General features: G+C 37.5%; 1 protein-coding gene across 2 annotated transcripts in view; it reads right to left on the bottom strand.

Annotated features, from left to right (window-relative positions):
• LOC135696395 (uncharacterized) overlaps positions 1 to 20,124 on the bottom strand; it is a 145,362-nt gene extending 125,238 nt beyond the window's left edge. The window contains exon 1 of one of the 2 annotated variants that reach the window (XM_089112298.1): positions 19,988 to 20,124. The gene's annotated coding sequence lies outside the window, so the exon portion shown is untranslated. Of the gene's footprint in view, positions 1 to 4,701; positions 4,720 to 19,987 lie in introns of those variants that run through there. The other variant, XM_089112299.1, reaches the window with a different exon arrangement.
• Between the last annotated feature and the right edge of the window lie 2,893 nt (positions 20,125 to 23,017).

The raw sequence follows: 23,017 nt of genomic DNA on the forward strand, positions 1-23,017 counted from the left end.
AAACAACAAAACAGATCGTTTCGCCCCGCGAAAAGGTTCTACTTTTGTGTTTGGGGGGGTGAACCACCCCCCTATACCCCCATCAAGTGACGCCCCTGTTTCAGACACAGAGATTGCTCAACTTTGTGTTCCCTTCCAAGCACGAAGCCATCCTCGGCACCAAAGCAACATTAATTCTACTTTAACGACAACATTGATTCCAGATATCTCCGCCACAAGGCTGTGTGGCAACCCCCGGTTGGGATTACACCATTTTTTCTTAGTTTTCTAGCAAGCGGTGCTAACACCGAAGTCCACAGTGAAAGGAAATCAGAATCTATGTAGAAATCTATTCTATCCAGCCAAAGCTCACGCTGGCAATTCCTCTTCAGTATCACTGATAGTCTGTTTCATCTTACTTTTGGAAGAGACAAATTCTAAGCATAACCTACTTTCTTGTTACAGTTATATAAGAAAAACAACAAAGGAGATCCATTGAGAGAGAATATTTTTACTGCAAAAATCAGTTTTGCCCTGCCAGAAGGTCCTCCTTTCGTTGTTGAGGAGGGTGAACCATCCCCAATAACGCCCCTCATCCCCCCCCCCTCCTCAGCAAGTGATGCCCCTGATCCAATGACCGCCAGACCAGATCTAGAGAATGGTGGCTGCGGAAAACAGAGGAAAGACATTTTATTTTCAGCTTTTGGGATCAAGACTCTTTCAAGCTTCTATTATATTTCAGGAATTAAAAGCCCTCTTTGATCCAAAAAAGTGACGGAAAGTTCTGTTTTGCCTAAAGAACGAAACAAAATCTTGGCAACGTCTCATTAATTGCAAAGAATGAGGAGAAAAGATAAATATTTCTTGTGTTAAGGAAAAAGTTGACAAGATGTAATGTAAGACTTTCAGGAAAGCCAACTTCCTAACATTTATCATGGCTTTTTTATTTGCTGAGGGTAATGTCACTAGCATTTAAAACAATCTCGAAGGCTATGTAGAAACCAACAAGATTTAGATAGGATTTATATATTAAAAGGAAGCAATTGGGTTACTTTTGTTCTGAAAGATTAAAAAATTCGCTTTTAGGAGAAATGTCTATGGTGACATTAAATTAGGAGTAATATTTTCTTATTCGAGGAAAAAAATATGTGAGGGTCTCTGCAAAATACTGTTAGGACACGATGAAAGACGGATGTGGAGCATCAACAAAATCAAAGTTATGTTTAGACACAGAATGTGGCTTAGAGATGTTGGATAAATTGTTGGATATCAATGTACAAAAATGTCTATGAAGGCTATGTAGAAACCAACAAGATTTAGATAGGATTTATATATTAAAAGGAAGCAATTGGGTTACTTTTGTTCTGAAAGATTAAAAAATTCGCTTTTAGGAGAAATGTCTATGGTGACATTAAATTAGGAGTAATATTTTCTTATTCGAGGAAAAAAATATGTGAGGGTCTCTGCAAAATACTGTTAGGACACGATGAAAGACGGATGTGGAGCATCAACAAAATCAAAGTTATGTTTAGACACAGAATGTGGCTTAGAGATGTTGGATAAATTGTTGGATATCAATGTACAAAAATGTCCGAAAGATAAAATGGTACTGGAGGTCAGCCGTATAAAATAAGAAAGAAGAGTGCTGGGGAGAAAATATGACAAATGACAAAAAGCAAAAAAATCAAAACAGGTTCATTAATCAGCCGAGGTACCTTTGGCTAATTCAGGTGGGAGCACAGGTTCAGATGTAATAATAAGAGCAGCGATTTTAGTGGCTTGGGACAATAGGAGAGAATCCTCAAGACGTGTCAAGCGAAGATTGAACTTGAAATAAAATATAAAAAGAAATTGAAGGGTAGAAGGAACTGACGAGGTAAGAAATCAAAAAGAGGGAAAAAAGCTCTTCTTCAGAAACTATGTGTGAGTGATTATAATTAATACAATTTGCAGACTTAGAAAAGATAAAAGAAATAACAAAACAATGGAAGAAACAAACTAGGAAAATACACTTTGATTATGTCTCAAAGTAGCTTCAGATAAAATAAAAAAGTTGGCTGTAAAAAACTCTAGCAAAGAAAAAATTTAAAGAGAAGATAAAAATTCCACCAAGGAACTTGCATCAAGGGTACTGTTGGGTCAAAGAGAGGATATTTGGGAAACATTGGCGTACACGACTCCTGAAATGAAGGGAGGCTTGGAAACATAGCCTTTAACATTCAAATAAATAAAATAAAAATACAAACATACAAGCAAAAATATGCATAGCAATGCTCTCTATTTTCCCGGAAAAATCAGCAATTTCCTATTGAATGGAATAAAACTCTTGTTGCATTGATTGTCAGCAAGCACCTTCCATGATGTCAAAAAGGAAACTATTTGTGTACCCTTAACCCTTCAAATTTCTTCATAATTCTGAAAAATCTCTAGGGCATTGTTTTTCAGAAGTGGGATCCGCAACAACCCTCTCCCCGCCATTTACTCAATTGCATATTCTATTGCTGGGTTTAAGTCATTTGATATTATACAAAAAATCTGTTTCAGATGAGCTAAAAAGTCTTTAATATTTTGATGGAACTGAACAGGCACCGCGGAGCGTTAAAAAAGTGGGGGTCTAAAAAATTGCGGGGCTAAAACCGAATAGAAAGAGGTTTTACTGGTGGTTCACTTTTTAATATCTTGCATTTTTAACAAAAAACTAAGGCCCCCCGGCCTCCCTGTTCCGCGGTGCCTGCTGAAGAAAGAGAAGGAGCCAATACCTTTTAAGCAGAATATCACACTCATACAATAAAGTTAGAAATTGAACTTCGATGTAAACATGGACAGATTTTTCCCAACTACAAGCTCATTTGCTAACTATATTTTTAATTGTATTTTCGTTCACGTGTAGCCTTGAAAGCACATGGTAGTCACTTTAAACACTAAAAATGGATGTAATGATAAAAAACAGTCAATCCTTCGCAAAAATATGTACGGTCTTCCACATTAAACAAAATTATCATTAAATCCAAGATGCTTGCAAGGATTAGGAGCACTAAACTGCAAATTCGTCACAAAACCTCACTTTCAACTATGCTCAAAGGCTTTCTTTAGGTTAAAACTGACCACCAGACACCAGATACGGAAATCCGCTAACAGTATTGAAACTGAAACCACAGAAAAACGACGAGGAGAGTCAAACTGAGAATCGGTTTGGTTTCCTTAACTCGTGCGGTAAACTGTAAAAATCGTAAAATGCATTGAAAAATGAACAACATACCAAGGCCTCTTTTAGCATACTAACTAGGGGACGATTGCTCCACCAACCTTGGTGCCCTTCAATTGTTTAAAACAATAGAGTTTTCAAGTGTGATGTCCTAAAAACTATTTTTAGAATTTTCGAATTTTGACCATACAACATAGAAGAACCCCATGAAATACTCCGATATATGAAAAATCAGATAGTCTTGTCAAAATTCGGGTGAGCTATGGCCAATAGAAGATTTGAAGTTTCCTAACGGATTACTGTTATTTTGGCTCAGTTCATAAAGTTATAAAGAGACCAAAATTACAGAGGGTTTAAGGGGCCAAAACTGGTGCTCATCTGGTCATAACGTAGCCAATTCACAATTCTTAAATTTATGATGCTCTTTCAGGTTATGGGAAAAAATTTCCAAAATTCTAAAAATAGATTTTTGTGACGTCATCACTTGACAACTCTATTGGATATGGTCTTCCTCTATATATACTGTAAACAAAGGCTTTACCAGCCCCCCCCCCTCCCTCCTCCCAGCTGACCCTCCTTAAAAAAGCCGTTGCAACAAGCTAGTAACTTGTGACACTACTTGCACGAAACTCAGTCAATAAAAATTAAAGTTTTTGTATAACGGTGTTATCTAGTAAGAATTTAAAGTATCACCAGGGACCGTAGAAATGTGGGTTTAGGCGGCTTGGCGCCCGGAAAACTTCAGAAATATACTTAAAACCATACAATCGCCTAGCTTTTAATTTTCAGCATGTTTATTCCCCCCAAAAAACCTTATCAGCCCCCCAGTCTGTAATATGTTCTGCTACAGAATAGAAATGTTCCGCCACATTTCTATTCTGTGGTTCCACGGTCATCGGAAAGAATTTGCCTGGAAAAATTTGTATTATTGCCTCTTAATTTCAAGGCAGGGTGATACCCTCTATAAACTGTTCTGGAGCAAGAATCCTTTTTTAGTTTTTAATATTTTGTAACAGGATTCTTTTTACTCAGGTTGTATCCAAAATCTTTTGATGCATGGAAATTACCGAATCCGTGGAAAGTAAACCAAGCATCCGGTTATTAAAACCAGTTAGGCCTATCTTTCGAGTCTTCGAAGCTGATGTAAAAAATGCTAGGTAAAAGACATCTGAGGGGAATGTGGCGAAGAAAACTTCTAAAACTATAAATAAATCCTTGAGGCGACTACAGAGTAGAAAATGTCTGCTGTGACTCGTACAATCCTAGTGAGAAACAAGTAGTTAATTGAATTGTCTCTTTTTCTGGCTCATCTTAAAGTTTTTTGGTTATAAATAAAGGTCTAAGCCTTCTCTATATGGATAACATTACAGATTAGAAGTAAATAAGAAACGACCCTTCCAAAGCCTATGGCAGGTATATGCTCTTCCTCGTTTTTTGACAGACCAAGCTGTTTTTGTCTTTACATGGTAAAATAAATTGATGACGAAATGGAAATAGCATTAAAACGCATAACTCACTTGTTTGTGGAACCAGGTTTCAATCAAAGTACACCCAACAGACTTGATTGTTCGAACTTCAATCTACATAAATAAGTTTACTGTTAGCGTAGTCAAGAAGCGATAGCGGCATCCTGAAGTCTGACGTTAATAAATCTGAGGAAGAGACATTAAATTGAAGTTCAGGTTGGTTGTTTTTTCGAAAATCTGAGGCTGAATTGTTCTTTATTTGTTCTTAAATTTATAGGGTATGAGCAGTGCGACTTGTTGTTGCTGTTAATTAATTAATTTTTCTTTTTTTCGTTAAAAGCTCTAATTTGTCTTTTAGATGTAAAGAGCTTATTTAAGTATTAAATTGTACTTTAGTTAATTTAATTGACGATAATGATAATGATGATGATGATAATGATGATGATGATGATGATGATAATGATGATAATGATGATAATGATGATGATGATGATGATGATGATCCATCAACTATGGCAAGCCGTATTGGAAAAAAGGTGGTTAAAAAGGAAACCATACATTGGGATTTATATCATTAGGGTCCAGAATTATTGACATGTGGTTGAAATCATTATTGTTGGTGATCAGTTTTGAAAGTGTTGCTTCAGTTCTCCTTCAATAGCCTTGATTTTCAAACCATGGTGTCTGAGCTCTTCGAATTTGTAGTGAGATTTTTCGAATTTGCTTTGTCTGAGTTTTTTTCGAAATTGTAGTGTCTCAGTTTTTTCGAAATGGAAGTATCCGAGTTTTTTCAAAATTGAATGTAATTTTCAATTTTTCAATTTTCAATTTTCAATTTACAATTCTTCGAAATTGTAGTGTCCGAGAAATCACGGTCTAATAATTTTAAGTCACTAAATCATAATGCCATCTATCCAAATCTTCGACAAACTTTGAACATCTTTATGAGTTTGAACATCGCTGATTCAAATAAAAAATCATTTCATATTTGTGTTACGTTTGTGGATTCGAGCAGAGAGAGACGTAGAATGATCAAGACACTTGTACTTTGTAACTCTGATTCTCATATACATTTACTTCATATACATATACATTCTCATGTAAATTTCCCACATACACAAATTTTGGCGTACATTTTTCAGTACTACATCGTTTGCGCACGCATGCCTAATGTATTATAATTACATTCGATATTCGCATCAAATCTTATTGGTGCTATGTGAATTTATGCGTAGAACGGGGAGCTCCTTCTAGAATATATTATCTCTAAATCACGAAAACGAGGCAATGAAACCTCGTTTGAAACAAAAAATGAAACCAAAAATGAACGGAATGAAACCAAAAAGTAAACAACAAGGTGACATCTCAGCAACTATGGCAGGCAACAAAACTTTTATTTCTTATATCCCTCCAGACTATGACATGGAAATTTTTTTATTATCTGATCATTTCTAGTACAATAATAGTTATAATGCTAAAATATATTAACAGACAAACACAAGAGGCATGTGGAAATCTGACATTCGCCAGTGCGAATGTTGTGAATGTCTTGAACCGCCCCTGAGGAGACCACGAAGCGATCTTGTAAACTGTGTCACAAGAATGTTGATTGGAAAAGAGGCGTTGTGACAGTGGGGCCAAGGGGGGCCATGGTCCCCTGAATATGGGCGCAAATGGAGAAAAGGGGGCGCCAAAATTGTTTGCTTGTAATATTTGGCCAGGAACATCAAAATTGATTGTACACGGGTAGAACACTTCGCTGTAACTTGCTGTGAACAATCTAATAAAACGTGTGATTCTACAATCTAGTAAGCACGTTACGTTGCCATGACCCAATCAACATTTGTGGCTTCATGTTTAGCACGCAGACTAACGAAAATTTTACGTATGCCAAAAATGTTTTCTATTAGTTTGCACTTGGAACGCCAAAAAAACCTTAGTGTACGCCGAAGATCTTCGGGCCTAAGTACATGGAATGCACCCTGGCAATCACTACAGTACCTTTTTGTTATTAACATCGACGTGCACTCTGAACCAAAGGTCACCCTTTCGTTATTTCCCCAAACACATGAATCCTCCCCTCCCAAATATTTTCTAAAAATCAAAAATCAATGTTTTTCTGAGCATCGTCGAACTGTCTATTCTGAGCGGTATAGTAATTTGTTAATTTTAGAACGGGAGATGCATTTTTAGCCATTCTAGAATGCTTGATTTCAAAAAAATTTTTCGCGTCGGAACCAATCTCGGACACTACAAATTTGAAAAAAATCAGACACTACAGTTTTTGAAAAAAACTCGGACAATGCAAATTCGAAAAAACTCGGACACTACAAATTCGAAAAATCTCGCACATTTAAATTTCGAAATAACTCGGACACTGAAAATTCGAAAAATGTACGATTGTGTGAAAAGGAGGGAAAATGGTTGCAGACTACCAAAAAATTACATAACAAAAGCGTTTGACGGCCTCTTAATAGTGCACGTGCTAACCCACACGAGCTTCAGAGAGTTGGATTGGATTATATTGGATTATAAACACCCCCACGTGTTATTTACTAAACAATTAATTCGCATTTCCACTTGTTCCTGGGAAGTTCCGCTTGTTACTGGGTTGTTCCACTTGTTTCTCGTTTTAGCAACGGCAAACAAAGTGCGTGAGGAAATCTTCATTTGCCGCCATGTTTGAATATTCACTGACAAAGCATCTCAAGATGGCAAAAAACTCTTCGTTTTTCAGATGAAACATTGTTCAAACAAAGTTATATTTTACGGTAGCTCAGCCTCAGCTTGTTCTTAATTTGTTCTCAACTTTTGACCAATTTTGAAGCTCGTGTTCTTTTAAAATTGTTCTGATAATAAGAGAGTGTGATGACAATATAATTATGTTTGAGAATATAAATCACCATCTGTTGTATTTTATATGCAGCAGGGTAGTTTCCCCATAATGATTTTTGATGGCATTGAGGGAAGCTTTGATATCTTGTGAATGATTCAGAAACAGTAATACGGACATGAATTCGATGAAGCTCCATCACTCCAACCGCTCCGACGTCCATTAGCTGTAGCATTGATCTTAAAGCGAGACTATTTTGAACCAACTTTGATTCTATGGCTGTACGCTGCATACCGTGAATCTTCGAGTTAGCCCCCTGGGAGCATATTTATTTTTGATATTTTTGAATGGGGGTTATTCAAGGGGGGGGGGGCTTATAAAATTATTGTAGACATTAAGAAGACATTATTAAAATACCTCGTTTATTTTAATATAAATTTCTTTATGAGTAATTATATAATTACTACAAAAAGTATGAATTTGTTGTGGTAATTCAATAAAACGCCATAGGCAGCCTCAGATGGCAAAAATCGTCAAATTGAGGGGTCCAATTTGAGAATTTACGGTAGCAATGGGGGCTTATTCGAGGGGGGGGGGGGCAATTCGAGGATTTACGTTATTTCTCAGCGTACAGGACCATTGTTTTAGCTGATTAACGGCAAATATTATTCATGGAAAGGAGCATTGTGATTGGTTAAAGTACCGTCTAGGGTATTCACTGCGTATTCATGACCGATCTCCATTCAACATGAAGTAGCTAAATCTTCGAAATTGGCTTTAAAGATCTCCCAGCTTCTCTATGCTTCCCAGAGTTATTGTCCCCATTAATTTCGTGATATTTTGTGCTTGTACAAAATGTAGCATATCGAAGGCAATGAATTCAACCAGAATCAATAGCCCAAAGCATTTTTTAGTTATTACAATTTTACGTCATATTAATATTTTTTGTTAGAAATCTTAGAGTATCCACTGAATATCTTGAATACCCAGACGCTATGCCACTGTTTGATGTTTAGCTTTTGTTGATCCAACGGAATCTCAAAACTTATTTGAGTAGGTAAATGTACTGTAAACTGAAAGTGATTTGGACTTTATTTAAAAGAGATAAAAATGAAAGAATAACAATCGCTTTGCAGCCTTGGAAAACTCTCTCATTAAGTGCAAAGTAGATATTCCGATAAATAAAGATCGGATACAGAGAACTGTAAATAATATTTGCCCTTGTACTTTTTCCCGAATGGGATGTCGTTTTATTAAACCTCATTTACCCAGGACTGAAGTTTGAATTTTTCTAACGCTTTAATTCTTTTTTGCTTTTGTTTTTTGAGATTTAAATTAATTAGCCAGATATAAGAAAAGCATGCAGGTTATTTTGGTTAATTATGCTTCATTTGTCATAAATATCTTTAAAGATTATATAGATTGTCAATTTATTTGATGGGAAAATGCAGGCATATTCTTTTGCAAATGAAAAAATATGAAATACCCTCCGAGAGTGGATACAAAAATATCTATGGTACTTTCTCCTTAATCTATCATGGCAGAATTCTATTTACTTGTTGCAGCAGCAAAAAAGCGTAGATGTTTTTGAAGAAATCAAATAAAACTACGACGTATGGGCGAAGTATCAGTGATAGAAAAGGTCCAGTTCCAGCCTTTGAACAAAGTTCAAGTAAACTGGGCCTTAAGGTGGATAGGATAAAATTTAGCAGATAATTTAAAACAACAAGGCATGTCAATTAATTAGAAATTGAATTAGCATTTCGGATATTGGCAAGTAATTTTGGTTTTAAGGTTAATAGATCAGTTCCCTTCCGGATAGCTTTAGATATCTAAGCCAAAAATATTCGTAATTGATTTTATTTGTCCTAACATGCAGGTTCTGAATTTTGCTATGGAATTTTTTTATAAAGTAAGGAAACTACGATTTAATCGGACAATTTAACAAAGGAAATAGGATCTCGGAAATTCAAGTATACATTAGAATAGCTCATATGAACAACTCAATTATAGGAAACCGCAAGTTGACTTCTTCAAATTTATGATAACCAAAATAAATGAAAATAGTGGGCCTGAAGTTTTTATAACTGCTTAAGCCCAAGTCAAACGCATCCAACCTTTCATCGAACATTTACTCCCAAAAAATTAGAAAATTTGTTGATATTTTTGAGCGGGTGGTCAACGCATCCAACATTTGCCCAACATTTCTCCAACATTTCCAATACCGTGCATCGCCTGCGCAGCGACATGTTTGCAGCACTGATTCACAGATGATGAAAAGGCGCGTAAAACAAAAGAGAATAATGATAGCTGTTAGCTGATATCGAAAACAACACATTGAAACGTAATGCTTCCCGTTAGGACTACGCCTAAATCTAGATCGCCATCACTGCTGTGACTCTCCACGTCTGTGCTACGTTCATCCTAATCCGACACCCTTTCCCCAGCTATTAACTGTTAGATTATTTCATTCTGCACTTTGCTTTTGCTTTTCATTTTTCACTCGATAACTTTGAAAAAGTTGCTCACAAATCAATCTGGATTCACATCGGCTCAAATGACAATAAAGAAGTTTGAATCATGCGCATGCCTAGAAAATGAATTATTGGGTGAAATGTTGGATCAATTGGTCAAACGCATCGAACATTTCATCCTTCGCAGCTAGATAAAATTGGGTGCAAAATGTGCTGAAAGATAATGTAAATTGTTTTGAAAAATTGATATTTTGATAAACTTATAGAATAGCTGCTGTTGTATTAAGTAATCCGCGATAGTCAGCTTCGAAGTCTTTAAATTGACCGTTCACAATCCCCGTGATTGTATTTGAATAGAAGTATCAATGTCTCGAACTGCTTAAACGCCAAAAACTATTTTATCTACATAATTGATTGATACAAACTCACAATAGCAAATATGTACTATTCATAGGGCTTGGAGAGTTTCGTTCATGACTCGCATGATAATTGAGTTTTTGTCGTTCCATGATTGCTCATTTTTATACGAAACTCATCAGCCAAAACAGGTTTTTCAATACCTTTTCATGTTGATATGATGTCTCATAGCTATGGTTCTTCGAAAAGATATTGAAAATAAATGTGATATACCGTAATCTTAAAATTTGTATTTAAAGAAATACAAGATTTCATTTCTCATTCAGAATTTCGGAGAAAGGTAAAGTTAACCTTTGGAATTTGAGATTAATTATGTTGCACTTCTAATTCAGCATCTATGATTCACTGACCCCAAGGAAGCAGGTGTTCTTAATTGATTGGAATCTTCTGATCATGGCTTGTTGGTGACCGCCCACAAAACCAAAAATCTTTTAAAAAATCAACGTTTGTTGATCATCAGTAGATTTAAGTGAAAAACAAAAGACGTCTTGTCTGTTCAGTTTCTGCAGATAACAAGAAAATCAAGAATTGATATTGGCAAAAGTGAAAATGTTTAAATCGATCAGCAGCGTGTAAATGAAAAGGGCGTTTCCCAGCAGCTGTGAGTGTTCAAAAGGCGTGGTCAAAAAAATTCTGGGCCCTATGCACCCGACAACCAGCCCACCACCCCTACTGCTGCAGCTCTGGGTACGCCATTGTCGACCAGCATAAAATTCTAAATAATTGGAATTCAAATTTAGGAAAGGCAGTGGCATACTCCTTTTATTGCGTTGGATAAGAAGATACTTCTCTGGTTTAATTAAATAATATTGATAGCCAAGAGATAAAGACAAGTATTGCAAGAAACATGAATGAAGTTTGAATGAAATTTGTTCCTGCCACCGCAGAGTTGGTCATAAAATAGTGTCATGAATAATTGTTGAGTCCAGTTTCTTTCTGTTGTACTTGTATGAAGGTTCCAGGCATACGTAATGGGGATATGAATTTTTGATATAATCTCTTCCATTAGTTTCTCGCTACACATTTTTTTGGCTTGTGAATAAGAAGAGATCGACCCATTTTGTTTCATGGTAATCTTAGCACTGCTTCAATGACTTCATGTTTTATAACGTTGTTCCTTTAAATGATTTCAGAGTTTTTATCTTCAGTAGAATGCACGACCTTGTCATTTAATGGTCAGCAGCAGGCAAATATCATATCATCTACGGGGACAGCGGTTTAATTCTAATCCTATAATTTGAGGCTTTACGTCAAGCTCAGACCAAAAGTGGGACTTGCTGCTGATAGACTTTATTGAACGTTATAGACCAGGCGGAGAAATGGGCAATCACTTGAGGGGGATCACTCGAGAACGAAACTCATGGGACCAAGTGCTTTCGGTCAATTCGAGAGAATGAAAGTAATCAACAAAAAAAAGTTTAAATGGAAATAAGATAAAGTCTTAAAGTTAATTAAGCATATTTCTTGCGCATAAATGTTTATAACTGAATTATGGTCTGTTAAGGGGAGCCAAAAGCCTCGTTTCACGAGAAAATTGCGTAATCTTAAATTTTTCATCCCTGAATAGACATCTAAAAAGCTGAATACATCTTTTGTTAAGATTAATTTTTGAATTGTCGTCCGAAGGATCTATGCAGCGCTATTAATTACTAACTGATAAATGACACTATAAAAAAGCAACCGGGTCATCGGTCGGTTCTAGATCATAGTCAGCTAACGTACATGAAGTCATACAAGCTATGGCAACCTGGTGCCTGAGTGGTAGTATGATGTCATCGCATTCCTCCCATTTGATGAAAAACTTTATCGCAAGTGGCATGAAATTCAATCCCTATGTCAACTGCTAATACCTCAGCTCAGTCAATGTTCTGAACACTAAACTATGGAGAATGAAGACTGACGCAATGCTTCTAGAAGGGACTTTAGGCTTGATTACAGCAAATTTTGTCGGAGGAACACTCTTTAACGCTTGATAATTTTCTTATGCGGCAAAACCAGTTATCTGAAATTTTAGCAACGGCTTCATACATAATTATCAGTGGTAGTTACTCTAACTTAAGCGAAAACGTAAAAGATAGTTTTCTTAGTTGCACTGCACACACACTAAAAGAAAACGAGTTCTTTAGATTCAACTGTAAGAAAGCGCTTCAAAACAGGGTCTATTTAATGCTTTAGAGTAGAATATACACTTTTTTTCCGTTTTCTCTGTTTGTGTGTGCTATGAATTGAAACCCCTGGAGAAAAAGCTAAATTCCAGTTTTAGCAGAAAATTCCCCGAACGAAGTAAGCAGAAAATCTGGCAAACACGCCCCTGTAGATTAAACAAATTACAAAATGATTTCCTGCGGTCATTTTCTTGCACTCGCCTAAAACATTTAACTGTTCTGTAGGGATGCATGGGCCCTGTTAATGATGCCACAGCAAACCACAGGCGAGGAAAGGGGAGAGTGACATAACTTTGAAATATGAATATGAGCTACAGGAAGAGGAAATGTAAGAAGACCTTAATGTGCATCTTGTTTTTACCATGAAAATTGAAATGAATAACCAACCTTGAATTCAACCTACAAACGATCTTCTTACATTTTCCTTAGTTTTTAATGTAGCCCCCCTTTTACCTTAATCTTTATTTAAACAGACGCCTCCGATACCTTCGGAAATACAACAGGGGGACCGGGAGTTCCTTCGACAGGGAAACTCTGGAAACATGTCTCCTTAATAGATATGAAGTGCCCGTCTTGAGATTAAACACGTGTCACGTTAATACTCCATCTTCAATATTTGGCCATTTAAAAATCCTGAAGCGGATTCTACTAAACTATACGCTCATTTTGTTTTCATCTCGATTTTTTATAATATTTAAATGTATGACGTGTGAAACTGGCTGTTTGCGAAGGAAGGTTAGGGAATAGAATGGCTACCTTTAAAACACGAAACCCGGAATATGGAATCCAAAATACCAAATACGGAATCATTGACACGGAGTCCGGAATCCGAAATCCAATTTATTCAAAATGACCATATTATCCATGATAGCAAAATCTAAAGTTCAACAAATTATAGTCTTAAATTTCAAATAGACGATTTAAAGATTGTGAAAATTTATGGAATCATCTCTTAACATTAGAAACAGATACATTCAAACAGTCATCGCCAAATTCAGTATCTTCAATATAAACATGACTCGAACACTGAAAGAAAATGCCACATTGTTTTACTGTCCCTTTATATTGTCACTCGTGAGTACTTGACTCTCTTAAAGGAAACCATGGGGAAAATTGGCTTTAATAGGAATATCGATTTTCAATGATAAGTGTAATGTCCCACTCGTAATAGATAAGCGAAAAGAGTTTTGTTTTCATCGTAAACAAACAGATTCTGAATTCACCATCATTGCCAGTTGATTAAGATCAAGAAGCAGGCCCACGTTAAATGCATTTTGCAATCAGCTGTGGCATCATGTCTGCCTTTAGAAAAACAGCCCAAATGGATTGATAGAAGAGATTGCCTCGATTGTTATTTGTTTTGAAAACCAAGGGCAAACACATTGGGCCGAATTTGTGAGCATAGGAAGACCTAGGCTGTAATGATGTTAAAAAGATACATAACTCTCTTTCTAACAGATCCAGTAGCGCCGATATGTATCGGATTGGGTAAAGTGCTCGTGTGAACGCTCGAATCCGATATCAACTTGCTCCGCAACCTCAGTCACAATCCTTGTGACAATCAACCCCACGTTTAGCGCGTTTTTCGACAAATTGTGGTTTCATTATTAAGAAAACAAGATAGATGCTGATAAAGAGAAATTTTTCTTTACTACAGTGATTGGTCTTGCACACATTTTTCCAGATAAGTAGCCACCTCATGGATCTTTTTTCAAGATATTCCTTATCTTTAAGAAGACTTCACACTTTTTTATTCTTTCCCCTCGAATTGAGAACTCGCTGCCTGCGATCTCACGGTCTCTAGCAACAGCTAAATTTTTTGCTCGGACCAGGAAAAATTTATCCCTTAACTTTCTTCTCTGCTCCCGCCATTTTTATGTTTCAGTGCTCACGTGGCAGGCAATTTTTTGGCGCGACTCAAATACCAACGCAGAGGCCCCGAAACAAAAGACTGCATCCCGCAGTGCGGAGTAACTACTGTCATGTAAACAGGAGCCCTATCTGGTATAAAACCAATCCGATACGGTGCAGTGAATCCGATGTGAAATGAATCCGGTATCGTGTAAAAGCACCGGTATCGTGTAAATGCTATACTATCATCAGGCCCGTCGGAACCGGCCCCCCCCCCCAATAATTGTCAAACTGTAGTACGTTTCCTTTATAACAGTGAACTAAATGAGACGGAAAGCAATGGGCAGCCCCCCCCCCCAAATGAATTTCGTTCCGATGGCACTGATCATTCACTATGAAGCATATTCTCTAGGAAGAGCGGAATATCCAAGCCTTTTTATTTTTTCCTAAAATTTCAATTTAAATCAATACCCCCCCCCCCCCTGCGCAACTTGGAAGCAAACTACAGCCTGCGCTAGTGCTATGATTTGTGCGAGGTTAATTTTGGTATGAAAATGACCGGCGAGTCAAAAATTCATGTAACATTGACTTACTATCAGACGCAAGGAAAAACACATCACGTAAACTGGCCTTATCAGAAGACACGGTGCACTACACTTTTAATAAGAACAATTTTTAAGAACACGAGCCACAAAACTGGTCAAAAGTTAAGAACAAATTAAGAACAAGCCTAAGATGAGCTACTGTAAAATGCAGTTTTGAACAAAGTTTTATCTCAAAAACGAGGATTTCCAGCCATGTGTGGGTGCTTTTCGGTGAATATTCAAACTTCTCGGTAAATGAATGTTGTCTCACTCATTTTGTTGGCAAATGAGGCCTGAACACCTCCTTACAGCGAAAGATCTAGCATCTAGCAATCGAACTGTTTACACCCTCTTGATTTAAGAACAAATTAAGAACAATCCAGTCTCAGATATTCGAAAAAATTAAGAACAATCAGCCTGAATCTTAAATTTACTGACTGGTTCTTATAAAGATAGAGTGCACATAAATGTGTGTTGTTCATGTTCCAAATATTATTTTAAAGCCATGTGATTTTTCTGTGTCCTGTTAAAGACGGTTGTGGTATTCTGAAGCCGATTTGTGTGCTTTGATATTTCTGCCAATATTTGATATAGTGCCAAAAGATCAACTGGAGGTTGGGAAGTCAGCTCCTTAAAAACGTAATTTTAGGTTGTGATCATTTCTGCTTAATACCACAAACGTAACATACAGGTGAGTGTGGTGGATGGGATGATTAATTCAAAGAAAGAAAAATCGCTTTTAAAAAAATGCCCCTTTACAGTGAGTAGGGAAAAATGCCTTCTGCTCATGTTACCAGTGTGATCAAAAATGTGGCTATAGAGCAGAAAAGAGAAAGAGAAAGGCTATTGCGTGGCGGTTTTAGGGGTTGTGGGGCCGGGGGCAAAAAAATATGCGGGCCCTTGTCCTTTAAAATTTCCATCTTTGTGTTAGGTGTGGGGCCCCTTTTGGCTGTCATTAGCAAGGGGCCTGGGGCTATGGCCCCCCTGGACCCCCCTTAAAACCGCCACTGATTGCCAGGAAAAACATTTTAGACTAAATACAATAAACTGTGACTTCGGCAACTCCCATCTTGATCGTGTTTGTTGAATATTTGTTTTGTTGTCGTTGTTTTGTTGTTGTAGTTTAACTACACATCTGTAGCATTAGCTAACCTGGGTTCACCCCGACTTTGCGTCCACATTACAAAACATGAAAATCATGTGTGGAAAAAATAGGGTTCGCCCTAGGTTAAATATAACCCGAACCCTGGCGTTACCTTGGCGAACCTGGGTTAGTTTCTGTAGTGTGGACAGGGCCTTGATGTTTTTGCTTTAATAAGACCACAACTTCATATCAGGATCTTCCTATGAAATGAAACTATAAAATCGAGGTGGCCAAAAGTCTTAAATATGAAGGTGTTTGTATGATGTGGTAAAATTCTATACCTTGGACGTTCAACTCCACTCTTGCATAGACCGGAAATCCATGCAAAGATTAACACTCTCATGAACAGACCACGGCCATATACAATGATTAACGCAAGTGAAGTAAAGGCAAGCAAGAAGAAATTTCGGTGTTTGCTTCTATATGTTTTTACCTGCGAGAATTCCTTAGTCGCCCTGCCCTGTTTATATCAGTGGTGGCGCTAGAAATTCTCCGACAGAGGGGCTTGGCCTTCCGATAGGGGGGTTAGGCAATCGGAGAGAAAACATGGAATCCCAGACGCACAAACATTGAGATTATGACAGAACATGAATTCAACAAACAAGAAAGAGCAGCTCTGTAAGGCCGATTTCCACTAGGCGAATTCTTTCGCGCGAATCGAATTTTTGCTAATGTGACCATGCGTGGTGTAATGTTCTCAGATTTCGCAGCGAAAAAATTCGATTCGCAGAAAGTAGATCACGGTCCTACTCTATCGCTACGAAAATCTGTCTTAAGAGCGGGGATATTAATTTTTGTGGGGCACTCGCTTTTTTGACAAAATGTCCCTAAAGAAAAAGACATAGTAAGAAAGTTTTTTGTAGATCTTTTCCCGTGATTTTCAAAATTCTCAACGCCTTAAACCTTTCGGGGTATAAAAAAGACGTCATTTAATTATTAAACAGAGTAGGGGACCAATTTTACCTAGGTAGGGTAAGTCTGTGGATGATGCTTGCAGATGCTGGTGTCGCAATAAACACGTACATGAAAGTTACTACCTGAGGCGGCACCATGGTTGCCGCAGAAGGTGAGTAAATTTTCGAACTTTGATGATTCCAGCTTGCTGGAAAATGTCTCGTTGGAGCAATTTTTCTACCTTTGCAATACAACCTTACTCTTAGAATTAATAGCTATCCACAGGCGAAACGCTATTCTCATTATTCGCGCACCCAACCCTAAAACATTGTAATGTGGAGTTTGGTTCTCATTGGCTTCAGTTTGCCATTTAACAATTAGAATATTAACGTACCAATGAATCAAATCGAAATCTCATTATTCGCGCACCCAACCCTAAAACATTGTAATGTGGAGTTTGGTTCTCATTGGCTTCAGTTTGCCATTTAACAATTAGAATATTAACGTACCAATGAGTGACGAGAATCAAATCGAAATCTCATTATTCGCGCACCCAGCCCTGAAACATTGTAATGTGGAGTTTGGTTCTCATTGGCTTCAGTTTGCCATTTAACAATTAGAATATTAACGTACCAATGAGTGACGAGAATCAAATCGAAATCTCATTATTCGCGCACCCAGCCCTGAAACATTGTAATGTGGAGTTTGGTTCTCATTGGCTTCAGTTTGCCATTTAACAATTAGAATATTAACGTACCAATGAGTGACGAGAATCAAATCGAAATTAAAATAAAAACAATCAAATATACCATCGACTATAAAACACCAAAAATGCAGAATCTGCCGAATCTGAGGGGGGGGGGGGAGGGGGGGGATGTTGTGTCACCAATGTTTCCCAAAGTGTGGGATCTCCAATGTTTTTATGTCTATTTAATGCTAGTATAGGGGGCTGCTTCCATACTTGTTTTAGTTTCTTATCTTTTGAAATTTTGTCCCAGTGATATTGAAAATTTTTTCTTATATTGACAGTCCGATTGCCGTTTGGTATGCCGAAAGAGAGGGTTAAGTTTCCCGATATGGTGTGTGAATTACTTGGGAGTTGGGAGTACATTTATGCTTAGTTGGGATTTTTGCAATCGTAACCGTTACTCCTTCTTTTTCTTAAAATCTTCACAAACGTTAGCAAAATCTTGCTTCGACAAAATAATAGATTTTCTTCGTTTATTATCCGACGGGTGGGCTAAGTAGCTCCGACGGGGCGCTGTAGCCCCCCCCCCCGCCCCCTCTTGTATCACAACTGGTTTGTATGACCAAATTTATCCCACATTTCAGTCCATAACCTGGCAGGTGGGATTAAATCATTTAATGCTCACATGCAGATTCTATCCCACCTTCCAGCCGTAAATGGAGAAAATCATCCAGCCTTCCAGCCTAAGTGCTGGCAGTTGGGATAAAATCTGATGCCACCTTCCAGCTTTATCCCACCTTCCAGTGTTTATATGGAAAAAATCATCCTTCCCAAGTGACCCAAAAATCAAAATCACCTCTCAGGCAGTGGGATCTCACTCAATCGGGCTGAAATGTTTGCCATATAAACGCAAGACGAAAAAAAGAATTCTATAGGAGGGCAAAATTTCACTTCGTGGTTCACAATCTGGAAGCTGGGATGATTTTCTCCATACAAAAGCCCTAGGCCTTAACCCTGCACCATATTTGTTTGGGAGACGAAAGTGCATCATATGGGCATGCGCATTTGAGCGAAGGAAAAATTCGCATTTTATGGCTCTTTACAGCAATTAATCAAACTTATTATTTATCATAGTTGCATAATTTAGACCAAAGTTTCATTTTCAATCTTCGCGTGCCTCCCGTTTCTCTAAATTTCCTTCCTCATTTTATTCGAGATTGGCGTATTCCCATAGGTCCCGCGAGTACTCCTACTATATTATATATCAATCAACGTGAAAACGATAACATTGACTTTAACTGGGCATAATGCTAAATTTTGAAAAGCCAACCGACCTTCAGACAAATGCTGGTTCGTCTTCCCAACAAATATGACAAGTAGATATCAGAGGTCTTTTAATCAATACTTTTTATTAAGTGTGTTTTTGAGGGTAAATGAGCCTCTCAAGGTCTCAAACCGACGAGGTCCTTTCAATTTAAGTTCGAATGATAATTTTAAATCTGACAACTCACAGCGATCTCATTAGATAAGGACTTAACCGTATGGATTCATTGTTGGCAAAGTTCAACAGAAAATGTCACGCTTTGTTGGTAGACAGCTCCGTAAACTGTAACAATTATGAAAGTGTTCTTAATCTTTTGGTCAACTCAGTAGCTATGAAGTAAATGGATTAACCGGATCCTTTTTCTCCGTCCATTTCGTAAGAAACAGGGCCACGCAAAAGATACACAGAAGAGAGGAAAAGAACATGTCCGCTTCCTAACATTTATCACTGCCTATTTGGAAAACAATTATCTGTATAGAGAGAAATATGTGTTTGAAAGACAAAAAAACATTAAATTCACGCGTACAATTATTCCAGTCCGTCGTTTAGAGGCCGGGAAAGTTAGTGTGGTATGGTATATGTGGAAATAATAAACGAGTACGTTTGCGGCAATCTCTTGTTTCTTATTAACAGTTCTAGTTACATAATTGAATTACCTATGAATATGTGATGTAAGCTACATTTCGATGCGTAGGACTTCGAGCTATAAATTGAAAATAGGTAATCTGCCCCTACAGTTTAGCATTGTTTTCAATATTAAATATTTGTACGATGCCTTCGAAACCTGCGGATGTTCATCCTTACGTTTCATCACTGAACTTCCCTTGGAGCAATGAGGGAGACCAGAAACAATAAAATAAGGTGGACGTTCTCTGTAGACGCGAAAATTCAGCTTAGAAAGAAAATACCGGCATGTTATTCTTATCTATTTTGTTTTATATGTCCCAAAAATATTCAACTCACCTTAACGTCCTAATGTTTTTAAGATATGCACGTGGAGCTGCTACATCCACCAAACAGCCAGGTCAGGAGCTAATACTGCGTTCCTCGCTTTTCACGAAGGATTTCAATGATATGCAAATCTCATTTGCCCTCCAGATAATAATGTTGATATATAGTTCGAGCACGAGTCCGGTTGTTCGTGTTCGACTGCCCAAGGGTCAACACATACAGGCGGGCACTCATACTACGGGAAGGCGCTCTATCTACGGATCTTTGCAAGGTCTAAATGACCGGTAAAAGGGGGCAACAATTCGAAGAAGCGAGAAGACAAAGAAAAATTACAATTAAAATTTCAAATACCATCAATTAGCATTTATTACCCATAATTTTCAAATTGATTTCGCAGTTAATATATTTATCCATGTTGTATAGTTCTGCATTCGCAACACACTATCAATATTACATTGTAATTAAAAATTATCGAACAATACATACTTAAAACTCAACAAACTACGTCATAATTCAGGAATGCCTCCCCTCTCACTACTTCAGAGTCATCTTATTGTGTTAGTTGTTTATAAGGGCTCGGTTGCACTACCACCCATGGACCATTCTTTCAGGTCTGCTATATGCGATAAAAGTGAACAGTACTGAGGAGGGGGGGGGGGGTCAGAGGGGTCACCCTTGGCTTAAGGAGCCCGTATATGATACCACAGTAAAAAATTATAAGTGGTAATCCTGCCATTATAACAAACTGTCAATAATAGAAACAATAATGACAAAAGTCTATGAATAAAGTATGGTAGATACAGTCATTGAGAGTTATAGACAGGGAATTTTTCCAGGAAATTTTTCCTAACAAACTGGCGGAGAGAGTAACCGGAGATTTTTCACTTGCTTCCACTTCCTTGGACTAATACCTTGAAATTTGAGAGTGTCCAAAAAAATTTCTCCCTAGCTGTCACGTGATCAATTTTAACGGTCAGGAAAAAAAGAAAATCGTCAAATTTGAAAACAAACAACATCAATCGGAAGATTATAAAGAATTGAACAAAAAATGCTTAGAAACATATATCCTAAAATTAACCAGTTAAAAACTATAATGTGTCAAAGTATTGATGACGTCACCATATACGCAAGTCACAAGTACGGGAAATTGGTAATTTCCGTCATTTTAGGCCTCTTTTATTGATACTATTATGGAATATTAAAGGGCCTCTCTAGCCAAAACAAATTTTTTTAGTGACTGAAAAGTTGGCATCTGGTGAGTGTATTATGGCAAAGTCTTCGTTTTTGCAAAATTCCAATTAGTTTAGAAGTTATAAGGCTTTAAAGTTGCACCTTTCCGAGAAAAAACGACAAAAACCGAATCAATTTGGTGACATTCTGACGTCACAATGTGCGGCTCTCGTTCGCCATGAATTTAGTATATCTTCCACCGAAGTGTAAAGGTGTCATGGTCACGCGTTGATAACTGCATCTAATTCTACAGCAGGAGCTTTTTAGGATCGAAAAATATCAAATGTTTACAATCATTCTAAGTCTGCGGGTCGGAATGTGTCCATGCTGTGTCACGACTTTGTTTTGTTCACCTGTGTAGGCCCACAAAGCTATGGCTTCCTGTTCCAGCTCTTCCCTCGCGTATAATTAAACGAAACTGACACTTCAGTTGTTCTCAAGAAACGATGAACAATTATAGGCTTCAGAATTGGTGTCTGAAATGCTCAAACTAAAAACCGGTGGAACAGAACTGAGAGTATCATCACTTGCACAGTGTTCAATTTGCGAATCGCCGTCGTTCGATTCGGTTTGAGGCGAGAGCGAGACTAACGAAATGCACAGTGACGTTAAAATTGCGTCACAGTGTCACCAAACCGAAAAATTTTTGTCGGCTAATTCAATTCAATTATCGAATTGCAAGAGATTACATCTTACAAACTTTAAATGTGATGTGTCCAGCTAAAGCAAGCGACTCTGCGGGGGTTTTTAGAAACGTGATTTTTCATGTCATCGCCTCAGCCATTACGGTCGTCCTGTATATCTATCCTGCTGAGAGGTTAGCTTTTCATTACCCTGGGTACCAGACAGAATACTAACCAATCGCAAACCGTTATTTTGATGGGTGGCTTGACAAGTTGGGTATACGCAGTCCTTTTATATGGACACATTACCTTTTAAAAAAATCCAAAACAACGAATTCGTGATCAGCAGGTTCAACTCCTTTAGATTAGCCAGTAAAATGCAAGTGCAAAATTTGGCTGGAGAGGAAATTTAAAGATATTTTTGATAAGAAATTCTCATCTTTGTGGGCTTGGGCTTGAAAAGACTCTGAATGCGTACCAAATAATGTGATTACGACAGGGGAACTTACAACAATATGTACAATCATTGCCAAAAGTACTTCGAACACTTGGCAATTTTCTTGTTTTTCTATATTTTCCAATTTATCCCAAATACTCCTATTTCCGCACCCCCTTCCCCCTAAACAATGTTGATAATTTAGAAAAATATTTTAGAATAAACAGGAAAAAAGCGCACTTTCTAATCCCCTGCGTCTTTTCGTAGTAAACCAACATTAATAAGGGGGGGGGATGAGGAAGGGGGGGATGAGGAAGGGTGGGAAAACATTTTGTTTCATGGAAAATACACCTATTGACCAGTGGTGTAGCTAGGGTTGGAAGGTTGGAGGGACAAAGAGGAGCCCGTGAGGAAGAGGACTGCCCCCACGAAATTTTTACTGACCACACCCTTAATGATTTGGGAAACGCCCCATTTTGTGAATACGTTTGAAAAAGCTTTGGTTCTTTTACGTGGTAATTGGTTGGCTAATCAAGCACAGTAATGATCATATGTGTCTTTTTGTGGCTTACCCACCTATCTACTTCCTTCACAATTCCTCTAACGTTTATATTCTTAATTGTGTAAGGTATCATATACAGTACTGAAAAGTTTAAAACTAAGTCTGTTCTCCTTGGAGCAAAATCAGCAAGATCCCAGACAAGCATTTAAGAATCCATTTTTCGTAAGGATTGAAGCCCTTTGGCAATTCAG

Source organism: Rhopilema esculentum, chromosome 14 (assembly GCF_057945365.1).
Source record: "Rhopilema esculentum isolate cy_ngs chromosome 14, ASM5794536v1, whole genome shotgun sequence".
In the NCBI taxonomy this organism is placed as follows: Eukaryota; Metazoa; Cnidaria; class Scyphozoa; order Rhizostomeae; family Rhizostomatidae; genus Rhopilema; species Rhopilema esculentum.